This window comes from Gavia stellata, chromosome 3 (genome assembly GCF_030936135.1).
Source record: "Gavia stellata isolate bGavSte3 chromosome 3, bGavSte3.hap2, whole genome shotgun sequence".
NCBI lineage: Eukaryota > Metazoa > Chordata > Aves > Gaviiformes > Gaviidae > Gavia > Gavia stellata.
Window position 1 is genome coordinate 75,044,190 of NC_082596.1, and position 18,182 is coordinate 75,062,371.

Genomic DNA, 18,182 nt, shown 5'->3' on the forward strand with positions numbered 1-18,182 from the left:
ATCCCACACTCTCATTTAGGACAGGTGGTCATGGTATTTTTCTAGTCTCACCAAGACAGGAGACTGAGACTATGGCCAATGCATTACATGTATCTCATTAGAACCTCAAAGATCCAAGATACATTACTGTCTGCAAACAAAGCTGCTTATAACTACCAAACTGTCCAAGTGCCAAAACTCTCTTCAGCTTTTATTGAACTGTGTTTTAGATTTGTCAGAAATGGCTTATCTGCAAGCTCAGTCTGTACCTAGAAACTTTACCCACTCAGCTGGAGGTAATTATATTTAGTGGAAAGAATAATGTTTGGAACAGCACTCTTTACAAGTGCTTTATTTTCATACATTTCAGCTCTCTGATCTTATTGTTTAGTCCTTGAAATCAAACAATGAGAAACTTGAGAAACCAAGTCAAAACAAATAGGTGATGACAGAATGTTAGTGTCTGTCAGTGTACACAGGTGAGACAGAAAATCAGAAAGCTGAGAACTTGCAAAGACTAGTAAAGTCTATGGAAAAAAGGGCACTTTCAGAATCTACTGTCAACATCTTCAAAAAGTTGTGTAGATCTGATTCATTACCAGCTTGGAAATGAGAGGAAAAACAAGATGATGATGTTTTCCTATGTAGTAACTAGTGAATGTGTTAGGCATAAATGAATTATGTTGCTATGCAAAGGGTTGCAGAGTTCAGCCTTTTGCTAAAATTTCTGTGATCATCATTTTACACTCAGAAGTTTTACAATATCGTTTCTTCTGTCCTTTCATCTGTTCAGTTACTCATCCACTATTTTGCCTAGTTTTGCCAAATATATCTTGCAGTTATTCCATAATAACCAGTGTAATGATTTATATGTTTATATAGATAAAGATCTGTTTCTTGCCTTTAAAAGGATGATTTGCTGAAAGAAGGGAATCTCTTATCTAGACAGGTGCCAAAAATTTTTTTATTCAAACCCCATTCTTATTGCACTGATCTGAATCTGAATTTCTGATGGGGTTCACTACTTTACCCGGAGAGGTGAGATTGTGACTCCTCAAACATGATACAGCAATTTAAACGACTGATGAACTAACTGCTTGGTTCTCAACGTACAACTTCAGCACTCATTTAGGGATGATAAAAATCGCATCTGAATTTATTTTAGAGACCTTGTGTATATATTTGCTACCTTATTTGAAGCCTGTCAGCTGATGATGCTTGAATATGACTGTGTGTTATGCAACAAACCACCAAATTTGCAGTGCACATCATACAATTTTTTGATAGTCTGTAACAAAACATCATTCTTTTGGCAAACTTAAAAAATTGGATTGCAAAAATACATTGCCGTGGAAGTGACATTCAAGTCTATCACATGACTTCAAAGACAAGCCTAACTGGAGGACATATTTGAGTGTACAATAAGGAAGTAGAGAAACAGTAAAATAAACAAGCCTTGCCACTTTACATTTTCCACAAATAAGTCACAATAATGAAGGCTTGTCTTTCCCATTCTCGCACCCAGGAAAAGGTTCACTTGGAGAGGTAGTCATCAACAGTGAATACCTAAATAAATATATAAATGCATAAACACTTTCTTTTTGATCTGTGTAAGATCAAGGAGGATTTTCCATAGCTGCTATAGCTCCTTTCACTGTTAATAAAACTCTCTCTTACTCACTGTTGTGGTGGAAAGAGTAAATGTTCAGGACATGATTTCAACTAGTAGGCTTAGAAAGTTTTCTGTTTCTCTGATAAAATAAAGCTGGATGATGGTCCTCATTTTGTACTTATGCAGCAGTAGGTAAGCTCTACAAAAGTTGGTAAGATATGTTTGCTCCAAGCTGACAGATGAGAGTTTTATGGGTACATGTTTTCCCCTATGTTTAAAACATAGTCTGCAGTAAGACATTAATATGACTTGCATTGTGTGCTTTCTAGGTTTTTTTAATTGCAAAACCATTTGTATTTTCTTCGAAAAGCTAATTTTCAGAGTGCAGTTTAGCCACAAAAGTACTGCAGTTGACCTAATTCTACTTTCACCCACACCCGTATTAAAAAATTGCAGAAAAAAAGTTTCAATATTTTAAGTGCTTTTTCTTAGATAATATTTCTATTCGTGAAGATCAGTGCATGTTATATCAGTTGATAAGTCAAAGATCTCTGATCAAATGAGATCCATGACGTAACCTTACTCCTTATTTTCTGCAAGACCCAATTTAAACATGCTTTTACTTTTTGACAAACATCTCTAAATTCAGCTGAGCTAGGGATGTGTCACAGGATTTATTATATAAGTGTGTTAATCCTGGGCAATTAATACAATTTTCTGTAGATGGCATGGTGCCTCTTCCCTGTTGTCATGCACCATGCCAATAGAAGTAGCTGGCCCTCACCTTCCAGCCATGAATTCAGCTCAAGGAGGTGGGAGTCAAAGTTAAGGAAGATGTTCTGGACTAGAGGTATAATGGTTTCAGGGAAATTGAAAACAGTATAAGGTACTTCCCCACAGAGTAAATATATTTGCATTGGCTGCTTTTCTGGACTTAATCTCTCAGAAATCTTTTTTGATCTTTAAAAAAAATAGTCATTGAAAATGTTCTACCATTGGATTCTTCTAGTGTAGTAATTTCCTCATTTTGGCCTAATCAGGATGAGAATAAAAAGTGTATGTCTCATTTTTGCAGGATGACAAAACAAAGTGCATTAACAGATCACAGAAGCGCTAGATATGTTTGAAGCTCCCCAAAATAACATTGTTATCAGTAATCATGGGGTTTTCTTTTTTTTTTATTGTTTTTAACTTTGAGGTGGTTTATGCACTTTGTGGGGTTGTTTAAATGGAAGAAGACAGAGCTGAATTATTTACTTAATAAAAAGCATAATTTCTTGATTACTTAGGTATCTTTTGGTCGACATTACTCTCTCCTTGAATAGAGTTCTGGAAACTACAGAACCTGCAAATATTTTCCGATTTCCGTTGCTGCTTGTCTATACTAACGGCCAGCATACTGGATGATGGTTTAAAAATAATAAGTATCTTTACAGCTTGTGCAGATTCTAGTTTATTCAGTGTTTGAAGAAGTGACCCTAAATTCAAATGGAAGTGTTCTACTTTAACCAGAGAGATAAAGAAAGAAAGATCAGTATATAACAGTGCATCAATATACAAGTCACAGATCTGTATTCCCCAAGAGAAAGACCATTATAGTTAGCAGTAAAAAGAGTGATAAATTAGATCGGAGCAGAGCAACTGCAGTCTGTGAAAGCCACAGAAGTTTCAAAGCTATTCTGTATGTTGTCAGGCACGGCAACAGTACTTGAAGTGCTCTGCCACTGCAGCTGATACAGCATCTCAGCAATAACACACTGTTTTCTTCAGTTTCCAAATATATTTATGGGAGAGCCCCGGAAGTCCCATGATTGTTAATGTGGTGTTTCTGCAGTAATAACAATGTTCTCATATTTACAGAAGAGATTCACTTACGTTTCCCTAGTGATACTTATATAGTATGGCAATGTATTAGATCAGCTATTCCTTTTACCTAACATCAACCTATGCTGAACCAGCGACGAGATAACTGATGGAATAGGGAAAGGTACTTGCAGCAGAAAGTCAAGAAAAGGACCATTTCACAGCAAGGGTAAGGACTTCGGGCTGAGGCCAATTGGATGAAGTTCAACAAGGCCAAGTGCCGGGTTCTGCACTTTGGTCACAACAACCCCAGGCAACGCTACAGGCTTGGGGACGAGTGGCTGGAAAGCTGCCCTGCAGAAAAGGACCTGGGGGTGTTGGTCGACACCCGGCTGAAGATGAGCCAGCAGTGTGCCCAGGTGGCCAAGAAGGCCAACGGCATCCTGGCTTGTATCAGAAACAGTGTGGCCAGCGGGAGTAGGGAGGTGATTGTGCCCCTGTACTCAGCTCTGGTGAGGCCGCACCTCGAATCCTGTGTTCAGTTTTGGGCCCCTCCCTACAAGAAGGACATTGAGGTTCTGGAGCGTGTCCAGAGAAGGGCGACGAAGCTGGTGAGGGGTCTGGAGCACAAGTCTTATGAGGAGTGGCTGAGGGAACTGGGGTTGTTCAGCCTGGAGAAGAGGAGGCTGAGGGGAGACCTTATTGCTCTCTACAACTACCTGAAAGGGCGTTGCAGAGAGGTGGGTGTTGGTCTCTTCTCCCAAGTGACTAGTGACAGGACTAGAGAAAATGGCCTCAAGTTGAGCCAGACTGGATATTAGGAAAAATTTTCCTAATATCAGACTGGATATTAGGAAAAATTTCTTTACTGAGAGAGTGGTAACACAGTGGAATAGGCTGCCCAGGGAGGTGGTAGAGTCACCCTTCCTGGAGGTATTCAAGGAATGTGTGGATGTGGCATTGTGGGATGTGGCTTGATGGGCATGGTGGTGTGTGGTGTGGTGTGTTTTCTGTGGTTGGTTTTTTTGTTGGTGTTCTTTTTTTTTTTTTTTTTTTTTGTGTAATTGTTGGACTTGATGATCTTACAAGTCTTTTCCAACCTTAGTGATTCTGTGATTCTGTGACTTGTATATAGTAGCAGACAGAAGTGAAGAGACAACAGCAGTAGGTGAACTGTTCATTAATATAATACCTCATGTCAGTACTGTGGAAAATAGAAAGTCATGGAAGAATAAAACAGAAATAATTATGATCATCCTTAAGATACAGAAACTCCAGCCATTGCACTACCAGAAAACAGAATTGGGAGGAATTTATTTTTTAATTACTTTGTGTTATTAATCCTCTATTGATGAAGACTTCTAATGTAACAATCAAAGTATTGGCTGTGGAGAACAGAGAAAAAGTGTGAAATTATTGATTACAAGAAAGATTTCAATTAAATATTAAACTTTATAAGGATTAGTCAAGTATACAGCTATTGCCATTGCTTTGATGAAAAGCATACATTAGAATTATTAAATTAATATTTGATTAAAGTCAGTTACAGTAAAGACAGACATTCCACATTGGAAGAATAATTAACATCATATTTGTTAAAAGCCTAAGGTTACTGTATGTGGGGAAAATCATCTGCACTGAGTTACTGGATTTATCACAGGTTATGTAAGCAATATAGCCTCCTAGTGCTAGGCCAACAGCAACTTTATGATGATTTATATCATTGTTGAAGCCAGAACCTTTTGTGGCCTCATAGTGATTTCAATCCCATTTTCAATTAGAAGAATTCCGAAGATCGTGCTTTTCCTTTCTCTTGCTTGAGGGAGAAAGAGAGAGAAAGTCACAAAACTTAAAGGTGACCTTCTGGACAGAAAATGAATTTGAAATTTTTTTCTTTTTAATCCACAGTGGAGTGAAAACAAAACTTGAAACCTCAACAGTGAGTAAATCGAAACTCTCTTTGGCCAGCTTTTGTGATAATCAAATAGTAGCAGGGTAGACATGCTACAGCTTTAGAAACAAGTGATGAAAACACTTCAGCATTTAGAAACTGTAAGTTTTTTATTAAATCCTAGGTACCACATCAATAACCTGAAGAAATACTACATTAGATTATTGGGAAGGGGAAACAGAAATGTGGTAAAATGAAAAAAATGGAATTTCTACCTGAAATATAATTGTTCTTTTGGAATGCATAGATGACAGAACAGACTCAGCCAAGGGACCATTTTTTCTCAGCTGTGGTTCTTCGTTAAACACAGAAAGTAGTGCCATGTTCCTACACTGCTTGTGACAAAACTCTTTATTAATACAGTGGCCATCACCTTAGGTATTATTTTGTAAGAGGGCATAAGCTATAGCGGGCTTTGCAGTTGTACAGCTCTACAGCTGCAGGAGTGGTAATCTTCAGTCACCTGTAACTGCGTGTGGTAGCCACTTTTTATATGTATAACATCTTATCAGTATACTTTAAGTTCCCACACTATTCCTCAGCCAAAGATGTTCTGGTAATGTCTGTGCTGGTCTTTTGACATTGCCCTGATGCAAACACTGCATTTGAACTCCCCAAAAGCTACAAATCGGTTTCCTTATTTTAGTTTGCTGATTTCAGTCTCTTAGTTTTTGCATGAACCACACAGAACTTTTCATAAACTTGCTAACCTCACATTAACGGCAGGAAGGATTTGAGTTGTTGCGTTGGGATTTTTTTTGGTTTGGAGGGATGAAGGAAGAAATTTGCCCTTCTTTTTGTCTTGAGAGGGAAATAGCCTGATGATTAATAATCCTATTCTAAATCTCATTCACTCTTATTTATGGTTATGTATCCTTTTGGTGACTGTCCATGAGATTCAATAGTTCACTTTCTTTCCTGGTACTGACTTCAGAAGATATTTATAGTTAGGAATGGTTCCTCTTTCAGCTTTCCTCCAACTAATTTAAACAATCAAAACCCTTCTGGTCTCTTCCTGCAAGAGTCAATGAATAATAAATATACATTTATAGGTCCTCTAGAAATAATAAGTAGAGACACTTGAGCTTTAGTTAGATTTCCAAATTGTAATGAGTTAATTTTAATACTTTTCTGCTTTGGAATATGAAAAAACCTTTTCATTTATGTTCTCTTTTGACTTTTTTTTAATATTTTATTTTTTTGGAGGGGTTCAATATGCCTTTCCCCCTGGAATTCAGGCAACATTATAAGGCAAATAAACTGAACGAACATTCTAAAAAGATTGAAATTGAAACAAATGTACATGGATGATTTCTGTTGGAGCAGAGGAAAACAATTTGATGTGCATGAGTTACCAAGCTAGTGAAGAAGGTCTTTTGCTAGTATTTGGATATATTATGACTTACAAATTGTTTGTTTCTTTTGTTTTCAAATGGATGTAATAAAAATTATCCTTGAATTTTGCCTGGGGCTTTCATATTCCTGGCACAGGGTTTGTCCAGCTAGAGCTGTAATAAAAAAGGAAAGCCTATTAATATTTTTCTTGCAACTGAAGATCAGTTGCTAATTACTAAAGATTACGCTATCATCTGCCTTAATTGCCATATTGATTTTTTTGAAAGATACTTAAGAAGAAATATAAATGTATAGGTTATTTAAATAAGTGTTTTCACTCCCAAAGCATCAATTCCCAGATGCTAGTGTCTAATAATTGCAAACATTAATCTAGATTGCCTGTGAAATCACTACAGTAATAAGATTAATTTTAACTGTCTCAGAAAAGATGGAGGCAATACAACAGTACACTCAAAATTATTCTTATTCCTGATATTTGAAAGCATTTTTATGTTTAGTTCTGCAAAGGTATTAGCTGTTACTGACTCTATTTTTAAAGATGCACATTAGGTTAGAAATATCTAATACTTGCTAGAAGTAGGACAACACTTGTGTTCTTCCATAGAATTTGATTTACTTATTGTCTGTGGAGTAGGGTAGCTCAGCCTAACCATCCCAATGTGCCTTTAGATATGGAATTCAGATGAAAACATTTTTAAGTCCTTAATCTACTTTGATTGTAGAGGAATATTCATGGTCTAGAAGTAACATTTCTCTTCTAACATGTCAATAGGGAAGTACTTATGTTGGAAAGTGATCCATTCAAATTCCTGTTACAAAGGGAAGTAATCCTCAAGGCCCTATTTTAAACAAGGGTATCACTAAACTAAGTGCTGCACAAAATATCTAGGCATAAATGGCACCGTCCCAGGGAACTGTCACTTTATGGTCCCTGTTATATATTTGTGTCCTTTAAAAAAAATTCTGTATCTATAGAGTCCCAATGCTTTCAATGGGTGTTCAGTAAAATGGTGAACAGCAATAAGAAGTGCATGATAGAACCCCACTATTTCAGTATTCTTTAATTCAGGTGACTCAGCTGAACGTTAAATTGCTGTTGGCTCCGTTGCTATTGCAAGACTATTCAATAGGTAAACTTGAAAAAGTATTTTAAGTCATACTTAACTTTTTCTTTTTTGTATTATTCTAAAATATTTATTTTTCAGTAAAATAATCCCTTCAGTACTATACCAAGAAAACCCCCAAACCACTAGTAACCATCATGTTGGAATAATGCAAATATAATTAATCTAAAAAATGGTACAAATGTGAAGGATGTAGATTAATGTGGTTTTAATACAATATATTTAGCTTTGGAAACAGAAAGTTTCATTTTCTTAGCCTTTTTTATATTACTGTGCAAGAAAAAAGTTTGCAAGACTGCATATATCTGTATTCTCTTTGTGATTTAATTTTTTTTTTAATATGAATTTAAAGAACTGCCCAAGCACTTTGAGCCTGGGGTATATACAAAAGCACAGATAGGTATAAAAAATTAAGCAAGACCCCATTTTTTATCCAGTAACTCTTTACTGAAAGATAGATAGGTTGCCTGACCATATACTGTGGAAGTGTTAATAACATAAGCAACAGGCAAAAAATAAAGAGAATGTTTGCATATCCCTTGGTAACTAACACCAGTCAGAATGTAGTCTCTTGCCAACAATATGTCAAGGAGTTTGGATGCTCATTAAATCATACAAATAACAGAGTAGGTTGGAAAATATTTTTCTTGCATGGTAGAATCAAAAAGGAATATTTTTTTTCATGCAAAGATTTCAAACAGCTCTGCAAGTACTTGGTTTTATATGTGTCATTATAGTATTCCACTGGGAGCTATAGTTTGTGTATCTTCTTGCTCAATTCTCTCCTATAGGCCTGGTTTTCCCTGAGTATATTTTCTGTGCTATACCACAGCACCTCTCTCCCTGAAAAAAGGCAATAATTTCCAAAGCCACAGTGAAAAATAATGATTCAGTGCAGAGAAAAGATGGCAATATGGTCTGTGTGGTTCCCATAAAGTAAGTAAATGAGCACTAGAGAATATCTGCAGGTTTAATATTTCAGGATAATGCCAACATTTTCCATGGAAAGAAGACAATGATCCACACCAGCAAAAGCAATTGTTAGAAAGCCAGCTTTTGTGTGGAGGAACAAAACACCAAATGAAACCCAAGAAAACCAGAGAAGGCTCATGAAAAACTTAAACCAATTCTAGAAAGCAAAGAGGACACTTGACCATTCACTGTTTTCCGGGAATAAAAACATTTCGTTGTCTCAGTTCCACATTAAGCAGTTTGATTTAACATGATATAAAAAAGTCAAGCCAAAAGCAGGACACTTAAAGGAAACATACTCTAAGTTGTGGTTGCTGCACTAGGAAAGAAGGTGCTGTACTTCTACTGCAGGCCCAGAACAACCTTGGGAGTGGTGGGGGTAAGCTGCCTGTCCCAGAGAATTCAGTCATTCAGGTAGACAGGTATAGGGAGTTACAGCAAGAAAGTCAATCAAAACAAAGAAGAGAATTCTGTTTTATTGTCTATATGTGGTTTCATTCTCACCTTTGTTTAGGTAAGTTTACTTTGCTAGAAGATTTATGAATCAGATACCAATAATAACTTCTGCATGTGAGTTATAATACAACAGAAAGGCAAAGACTATTAGTGGGTTCTAGCAGTTCAAAGTTAAATTAAGAAACTTCTTTTTGTTACAGCAACATATTCAGTACATGACCTACTACAAAGACTCAAAACATTCAATGGAATTCTTACTTATACTAGGGTAAAATTGTCAATTTGGGCCATAGCTAATAAAAGCAAAATTCACAACCTAATTGCCCGGCTGTCAGACTTACTGTGTCAGTGAATAGTGTACTTCCCACTGTAAAAACATTTATTTGAGAAAATACCTATTTAAAAACCAAACAGTTCTCATTTTCTGTGTTGATCAAAAGGTATAACCTAGTGACATAACACCAAATCTGTAAGGATTTGGCATTTCTGGTTTCTAGTAATTCTAGATTAGCTCCCCCTCCCATGGGAGTGCAAAGTGTCTCTTGTGCAAAACAAAACTCTCCCCCTTCCTGCAGAAGTGGAAAGAGCTCAGCTTCCCGTGAGAGATGATGGAGTTTAACCTGAGACATATGTTGAACCTGCTATCACTGAGGCCAGTGTCATTTTTTTTAATAGCCTTAAAGAAAACCAGATTCTTCTGCTGAATTGCCAATTCCCACACTTTTTGTAAAGCAGTCAGGTTCTAGCTCTGTCTCCCTTTTCCTTTTTGTTTAATGACTAGTATGGTTTTTACTTCTTAGAAAATTGATCTCAGTCCAATCGAGCATGAGAGCGGAACAGCTTCTCTATGCAATCCACAAACAAACAATTAAGGCTGCTTTAAGGGGAAGGGTAAATAACATCTTGCCTGGCCTTCACACTCCATGATCAAACAGTGATAGAAATAACTTCATTTTCAGGCTCCTTAAAGCAAGAAACATAGCTCCCTTTTAATGGAGCATGAGTCAAGGTTTGGTGAATATACTCATCAGCACTTTGGACAGTGGGTGATCAGCTGGCTAGGGAGCACTGCGGGGGCAATAGAGGAATGTTGAACATGCTGAAAATGGGAGGTGATGTAAGGTATAGCCACAATATTGGCAGGGAAAATGACAAGCATGTAACTAACATAGTCAATATATTTGAAAAACATCCACGATATGCTGAACTAAATCTTGCCTGCCAAAAAGTGGGCTTCTTCCCGTTGTGTTTCTACATTTGCCTTTAAATGCCTGGGGCAAACAAACCCTTTTCTAAAACTTGTTTGAACAGTCTATATAAAACAATGACAACCAAAACAAATAATTGAAGTTTAAACAATGGAAGAGTATATGTTCATGCTTGTTTCCCTGTCTTTATGCAAACTATATTTTTGTGTCAACAGCTTATCTACACAGAAAAAAATGTGAGCTGTAGTTATCTGTCTTGGCTGGACAGGAGTGTACAAAATTTGAAGTAAGGCTGTTTGTAACTCATTCTGCTATATGTGTGTTTTTCAGAACAGGAAATAACACTCATTAGTAAACCAAGAAATTTTTTTTGTCTTGACTTCCATTTTGCTTTTCTTCTATGTTAAAAGTAGATTCTGGGGAGTGTCCTACGCCACATATTAAGAATTAGATAAACAACTGCTGTTATAGACAAAAAGAGCTAACTGGCTTATCCCCTTGTGTGAAAGACTGATAATATGAACTTAAGCAAGATTTAAAGTGGCTTTAAAAACTCACTGCACTTACTAAAGTGAATAAAACACTTATACAGGCAGCAGCTTCACAGAAGTTTCTGCTTTCCCAGTAATAACAGAATTCTTGAATGAGAAACAAAACCAAATCTTAAAACCCCTCCCTTCTTCCCAGGCTTAATTTTACTCCCAAATTCTCTACCTCCTCCCCCCGAGTGGCACAGGGGGACGGGGAATGGGGGTTGCAGTCAGTTCATCACAAGTTATCTCTACTGCTCCTTTCTCCTCAGGGGGAGGACTCCTCACACTCTTCCCCTGCTCCAGTGTGGGATCCCTCCCACAGGAGACAGTTCTCCACAAACTGCTCCAAAGTAAGTCCTTCCCACAGGCTGCAGTTCTTCACGAACTGCTCCAGCGAGGGTCCTTTCCACCGGGTGCAGTCCTTCAGGAACAGACTGCTCCAGTGTGGATCCCCCGCAGGGTCACAAGTCCTGCCAGCAAACCTGCTCCAGCGTGGGCTCCTCTCTCCACAGGCCCACAGGTCCTGCCAGGACCCTGCTCCAGTGTGGGCTTCCCATGGGGTCACAGCCTCCTTCAGGTGCATCTGCCTGCTTCAGTGTGGGGTCCTCCATGGACTGCAGGTGGATATCTGCTCCACCGTGGACCTCCATGGGCTGCAGGGCACAGCCTGCCTCACCATGGGCTTCACCACGGGCTGCAGGGGAATCTCTGCTCTGGCACCTGAAGCACCTCCTCCTGCTCCTTCTTCACTGACCTTAGTGTCTGCAGAGTTCTTTCTCTCACATATTCTCCTCTCTCTGGCTGCAATTGCACAGGTTGGGTTTTCTTTTTCCCCTTCTTAACTATGTTATCGCAGAAGCGCTACCACCATCACTGATTAGCTCGGCCTTGGCCAGCAGTGGGTCTGTCTTGGAGCCGACTGGCATTGGCTCTATCAGACACAGGGGAAGCTTCTAGCAGCTTCTTACAGAAGCCACTCTTGTAGCCCCCCCACTACCAAAACCTTGCCATGCAAACCCAATACATGCATGCTTAAATATTACCACCTGTTTCAAATTTTGCCCCACAATGTTAAAAAAATCAGGTTTTGAACTTTGTTTTTCAACCATCTGTTTGTCTCTTGTAATAACCAAATATTCTAAATCTTAAAGACACAGTTTATATTGTCTTCAAAAGTACCTCAGGAATCACAGCCAGAACACATAGATGTCCAGACTCTACCATCAGGAAGCTCGGTGCAAAGCGTAGTTATTTCTGACCAAAGGCATCCTGTGCTTGTGTAAGTGAAGCAGAGGAGCCTTGCTGACAAAGTCTTAGCTTTTCAGTACGGGCAGCAGCACTGGCACATGTTCTGGACTCAAGGAGCATGGACTGTCACTGCTATGCCTTTTCATTCAGAAGCCTTTACCTGACATTCTTGGCCTTGTGTAGTATCTCTGTTGGGTGGTTTTTTTTAATCTACCCCTGTCAGTTTGTGAGTAAAGGTTGCTTGTAGAGCTTCTTAATGGGTCTAGCCCCTAGAATTATCTTGTATACTAGGGGTAGAGCAGTGTGCAGTGACTTCAGTGACAGATCTGAGACACTGAGAGGAATAGAGTCAGAAAATCCTGAAACCAACATCAAATGGTGTCAACACAGAAACTAAAAATTATCTCATAAGTTGTGAAAAAAAATGACCTTTTAAGAACCTAAAATATCAAACAAAGTGAAAGCTGTAGTCAATAGCAACTCAGAACACTTCATAATCATCTTTTTCAGTGCTCTGTACTGTGATGCAGCTTTGGGTCCTATTAAAACAGTATTGAAATAGTTTAGAAACTAAACAAATAGCAGCTGATAATGTTTATTTTTAAAAGATGGATTCCAGAATTACCGACTTTAAAAGTTTTCTAAATTCAAGTCACTCACAAACTATGTAATGACAATGTGAAAAACAGTGCATGTGTATTCTATCCTACATTTTTTTGCTGATTCAAAGATGGTAATTCAATATTACTAACAACATTTCTTCTGGCCTTTCAACTCATTTTATCTGAATTGATAGAAGTGCCTTTGAATTCATTTATGGCTATTCTTGAGAGTGGATTAATCACCTTGATAACATTAAATTTATTTAGACATTCATTAGAAAAGGTGTTTAAAGTTAATATCCCTTGAATAATTTGCTAAGGCAAGTCTTATATGATGTAGCATATCAGATGTCATAGTTAGTAAGTATCTTTACTTTTTCTTTATGATGTCTGCAAACTAGAACTGTGTCAAATTACTTGAAAGAGAGTAGAGTTAATTTCTCCATGAGACTTCCTAAGGATACCCAGGTAGTAAACTTGTCCTATTCCTTATTTATTGATAAGTTTAGCAATGCCTCTAGCAAGAATTAAACATACTTTGCAAAATCTTTGTGACCCACATCTTATTCCAATAAAAGAACAGCTCAGACTCCACTAAAAATCATAGGTCATTGAATTGGCCATCCTACTTTCTAAAGCTCTCTTGAGACTCCTGCTTTTAGTTTCCAGACTTTCCATATAAAGCATGATGTGATATGGTCAAACATCTCAGCTGCATTATATGAGTGTCTAATCTTCAGAATATTTACCAGGCAGATACAGACTTGATCCAAAGAAGGGCATTAGCTTACCAGCGCTGGTCACAACAATGCCTAGAAAAAAGCCTGTATAGTGTTGGCCTAACAAGGTCTTTTTCATTTGCTGAGGTGAAGTCTCATCATAGCACAGCTTTGGGACCTTAGGAGCTAGCTTGTGGATTTCCGCATTAAGTTCCTTTTGAAAATAAAAAGCTTTGTTGGGAATGGACTAGCATGTAACCTGAGCACTGAAAAATCAGAACAGTTTCCCTGGAGAAACAAAGGGGGAGAAGACATCAGCTTATACAGTGGTTGAAAAATTTAATGAGTTTCAGATTCCTTTTACTGAATATGATGTATTTTTTTCCAACAGTTGAAAACAGAACAGATTTTACATACTGAACATATTTGGGATTAATAAAGCAGAAAGCAAAATCCACAGTATATTCCATTTCTATCCAAAGTTCCTGACCAAGAAGGTTGCAGTGTACAAAAAAATGAAAGATATTTTCAATAAGAATATATTATATCTGGTCAGTGTATTCAATTCACCAAACCATGTTTGTATTCCTTTATAAAATCAAGGTGTCTTTTGCTGTCAGACCAGTCCTACTTCTACTCTCCATGCAGTGTTCTTTACATGAGTTAAACCAAGCATGCTCTTCTGCCTTGTAACAATAAACAAGGATGTTACACTGGATGGTTAAGAAGTTGCTGTCATTTATTTCCCTTTCATTTGTTTCCTGCAGTTTCCCAGCTCATTTCCAATATGTGTCTACATCTACAGGGAAGTATTTCTGGCTTATATTTGGCTTTGACATTCTATCTGCAGCAGAAAAACAAGGCAGAATGAGGCTAATAATAATGCATATTTTAAATAAAAAGATCTAGGTACAGTTTTAGAGTTAGGTGATAGCCTCAGACATCATCTGCTAGAGATGTTCACTGACCAGATAAATGAGGCAATATTCTCTATTTTAGGTTGAAACAATCTTCAACAGGCATGGACAATCTGAGAAGGTATCTTGCAAGTCAGAATAAAATAGTGAATACCAAAACTGTCAAGAAATTTTCAGCATAGCTTTAAGTCTGAGATTAATTTATATAAACAGAATGTAGTGGTAAGCAGGACCATCACAGTCAGGAAAGCTGCCCTCTTTGGAGTTTAAAGAAAAAAAGAACAACTTTTTCTAGCATTTGAGTTGATGCAAAATTGTTGGGGCCAGATTTTTATATCCTTCTTGCATCAAGTGATTACCTGCTGTTTACCATGTCATTACCAGTGCTATTATCCAGAAATTCCAGTAAAATATTTTACAGAATGGATTCTTATCCCTGTGCACTTGGAAAAAGACTTAAGCCTACACTTGATCTTATGTATCATTTATTACTTTGTGAATTAAGTTTATGTAGGTTTAGACATCTTGGAATCAGACTTTAGGATTTAGTGCCTCTTTAAAGCCAAATTGTGAATTTTTTCTTCATGTTAAATGCAATATTACTCTGCAAATTCTAACACATATACTCGTTGATGGAAAAAAGATTTAACAGGCACAGGGTATCATTGTTAGAAAACTGGGAGACTGCAATTATATCTATCCATTAAATTTTAATAAACATATATATTAAAGGGAAAATCTCAACTTACACATATGTTTCTGAATATAAGAATGGCTGTATGATGCTGGGGGATACTAACAGTTCAACTTGCATCTTGCATATGAGCTTCCTCCATGCTGTCTTTCCAGTTCCTGATCTGTAGTTTGTAGACTTTTACAGCCAGAATTTCCTAAATACAACCAAAGATTTCCTGAAAACTTTTAGAGCTGAATCATCTAATATCTCTTCTTTACCCCTTTTCTTTTTCCTTTTTTCTTTTTTCCTTCTCTTTCTCCCTACCGCCCCCCTTCACCTTTTCTCTTTCCTCCTTCCTCCTTCCTCTTCTTTACTTTCAGTGTGTTTTACAAAGAAATATAAGCGAAAGGTGGCAGTTATGACTAGTCCTTCCAACAGCAGCACTTTCACAAAAATTATCTGGCTCTATATGACAGGAAACTCATCTCTAAATTTCTTTAAGTTCTAGCATGAATACTGCATTACTCAACAGAATGCTGTAGACACATGAGTACAGTTTCAGCTAAACTGATTTTACAGCTAAATCTGGTTTTAGCAATTAAGGACAAAAAAGTTTGGAAAGAATAAGAGTGAATGTAAAAATTTCCTAGGAGAAAAAGAAATGAGCTTATCCTGCCAATGGTCAGCTCCTGGCGTTCTACACTTATTCATGCTCCCATAGCAGTGCAGGTATGCTTTCTTCCATACCCTTTACTTACCTATCCCTTGCTCTAAAAGAGGCAAGTATGATGGGATAAGGTTTTTTTATACTTGTCACTGGTCCCGCTGCTTCACTCATTTCATTCCTGAGCTGCAGCAGCAAGAAGGGACTGTGTTATAATAAATCATAAAGACGACTCCTGGAATAGCTCCAAGCCCAGATGCTATTCAGTTTTTGGCTGCTGGAATGATTTTGGTTTTGGGTAAAACTGGTATACTTAGTTACACAGCAGACAAGTGTGAACAGTGAGTTTCAGCCTAATGGCTACAGTGAAGAGCAGGGCTAAGAGTAGAGCAGAACAGCAGATTTCATGACATAATGTGCCTTTTTTCCAATTGTGCAAATCCACTGTAAAATGAGTAAGAAGCAAAAGCTTACATATTATTTGGAACACAAGAGGGGTTTGGTGACAGAATATTTAGGTTAGTACCCAAACCAAGTCACAAGCTGGCCAGGCGGTACTGCGATAACAGGCTTACTGGCACCGAAGCATGGTCACCTACTGCCAGTGGATGGAGAGTTAGCTTCCTTTTGCTTAAACCTGATCTGTTTTTACAGTGTTCAACATTAGCATCTCAGTGATACTGTGGTCCCATTTGGGAGAGGTGTTGAATTTCTAGACACCGACACTAGAGACTTTAAGTTGTCCACACAGAAATACATTCACAAGTAATGACAGGAAGTTATATCTCTGTCACCAGGACCTTTGCTGAAGAACTCTTAAAAGCATCTGTTTTCACAGTAGCCCTGGCAACATCTTTGATTGTTGATTGAAGAAACTGGTGGTATTGCATGGATTCTTGTGTGAACAGTGTAAGGATGACCTCTTCTGTGTATTACTGCCAAAATGATTGATTGCTCAGGCAAGATTGGTTCCTGGATAGAGCATCAAGCTGAATATTAGGTCAATACTGAGTCCAAGAAGGATACAGTTCACGACCATGAAGAGGAGCTTCTTCAAAGATGTAAGTCCTTTAGGGGCTACTTTGAATGATGGTGGCCTGAGCAAATACAAGAATAGACAACCATCAAAAATTTTGAGGTGTTATCCAAAGCACATTGTTGGGGTTTTTTTTCTCTAAACCTTTAACATCTATTTCTTTGTGTTTTGGAGGTTACACTTGTATGAATCTATTTATGAAAAAAAAAAAATACCTTAAGCAAAGAAATACAGAGAATGAGAGAGAATCACTTGTGACAAATCTTAGTTAGATCACTTAGTGAATAACTTAATAGTGCTAATATATTGTAGGAAAAGTCAATAGAAGTACCAAAATAGAACAGAAATATGTTGACAGATTATCTTCTTTTTAAAGACTGGATAATTCTATGGTTAAGAACATTTATAGCAATTCAGGCAAATAAAATATTTATTCAGCAAAGATAATAGGAAAAAAACATCACTAGTTCCATGTTTCATTTCTTTATACAGTTCCATCGTTATCTAAATGTTTCGTATTTTTTTATTGCATTCTGATTGGTTTATATTTATCATCTAATACAAATGAAGAGAGGTCAAAATCAAAATACAACATTTAGACATGCATATTTCACAAGTCAGTGAACCAGCTAATTGAATCTGAAAATAAAAAGGAAGGTCCTCCAGAATGGATGTTATTGCTGTCTTGAAGATGAGAAAGTTTGCATTAACATTTTCTAAGCTTATCTGGAGAAATACAAATAAACCAAAACATCTTAGACTCCTTTGTAGTTCTATTATTTCTACGTGTATTTCTGATCTAAGGCGCTGTTTCCACTATAGTTTTATAGTGTATTGGTGAGAAAAAACTAATACAAAGATGGTCATGCAAATATCTCATTATCAGTCTAGGAAGAAAAAGTATGTATCAGAGGGCACTGATATGCTGCAACACTTGTGAAAACAAAATGCTAGTAAAGAAAGAGTGTGATTCAATTGTAACTTCTGGGATAGATCCTGCCCCTAGCAATACCCCCCGTCCTGCCCCACATGGCTTATGCTGGAATAGGTCGTGGTGGTCAGAGTGGACTCCTACCACCCCAGGAACAGATCCAGACATGAACTGCGATGGGAGAAGCTTCCCCCTGCTCTGACATGGGAGGGGATAAATCCCAGTTCTGTTAAAGTGTGGTGATACACAGTTTGTACTGATTTCAGTGAAAGTTAAGATGCTGAGTACCTTTCAGGACTGGCTCTATTTGTTTTGATCTTCTTCTTCACACTTTCCTTATCTTTCTTAGTACAAGTGACAGTAGAGAAAGAGAGCCAGAACATGTCACATTTTGT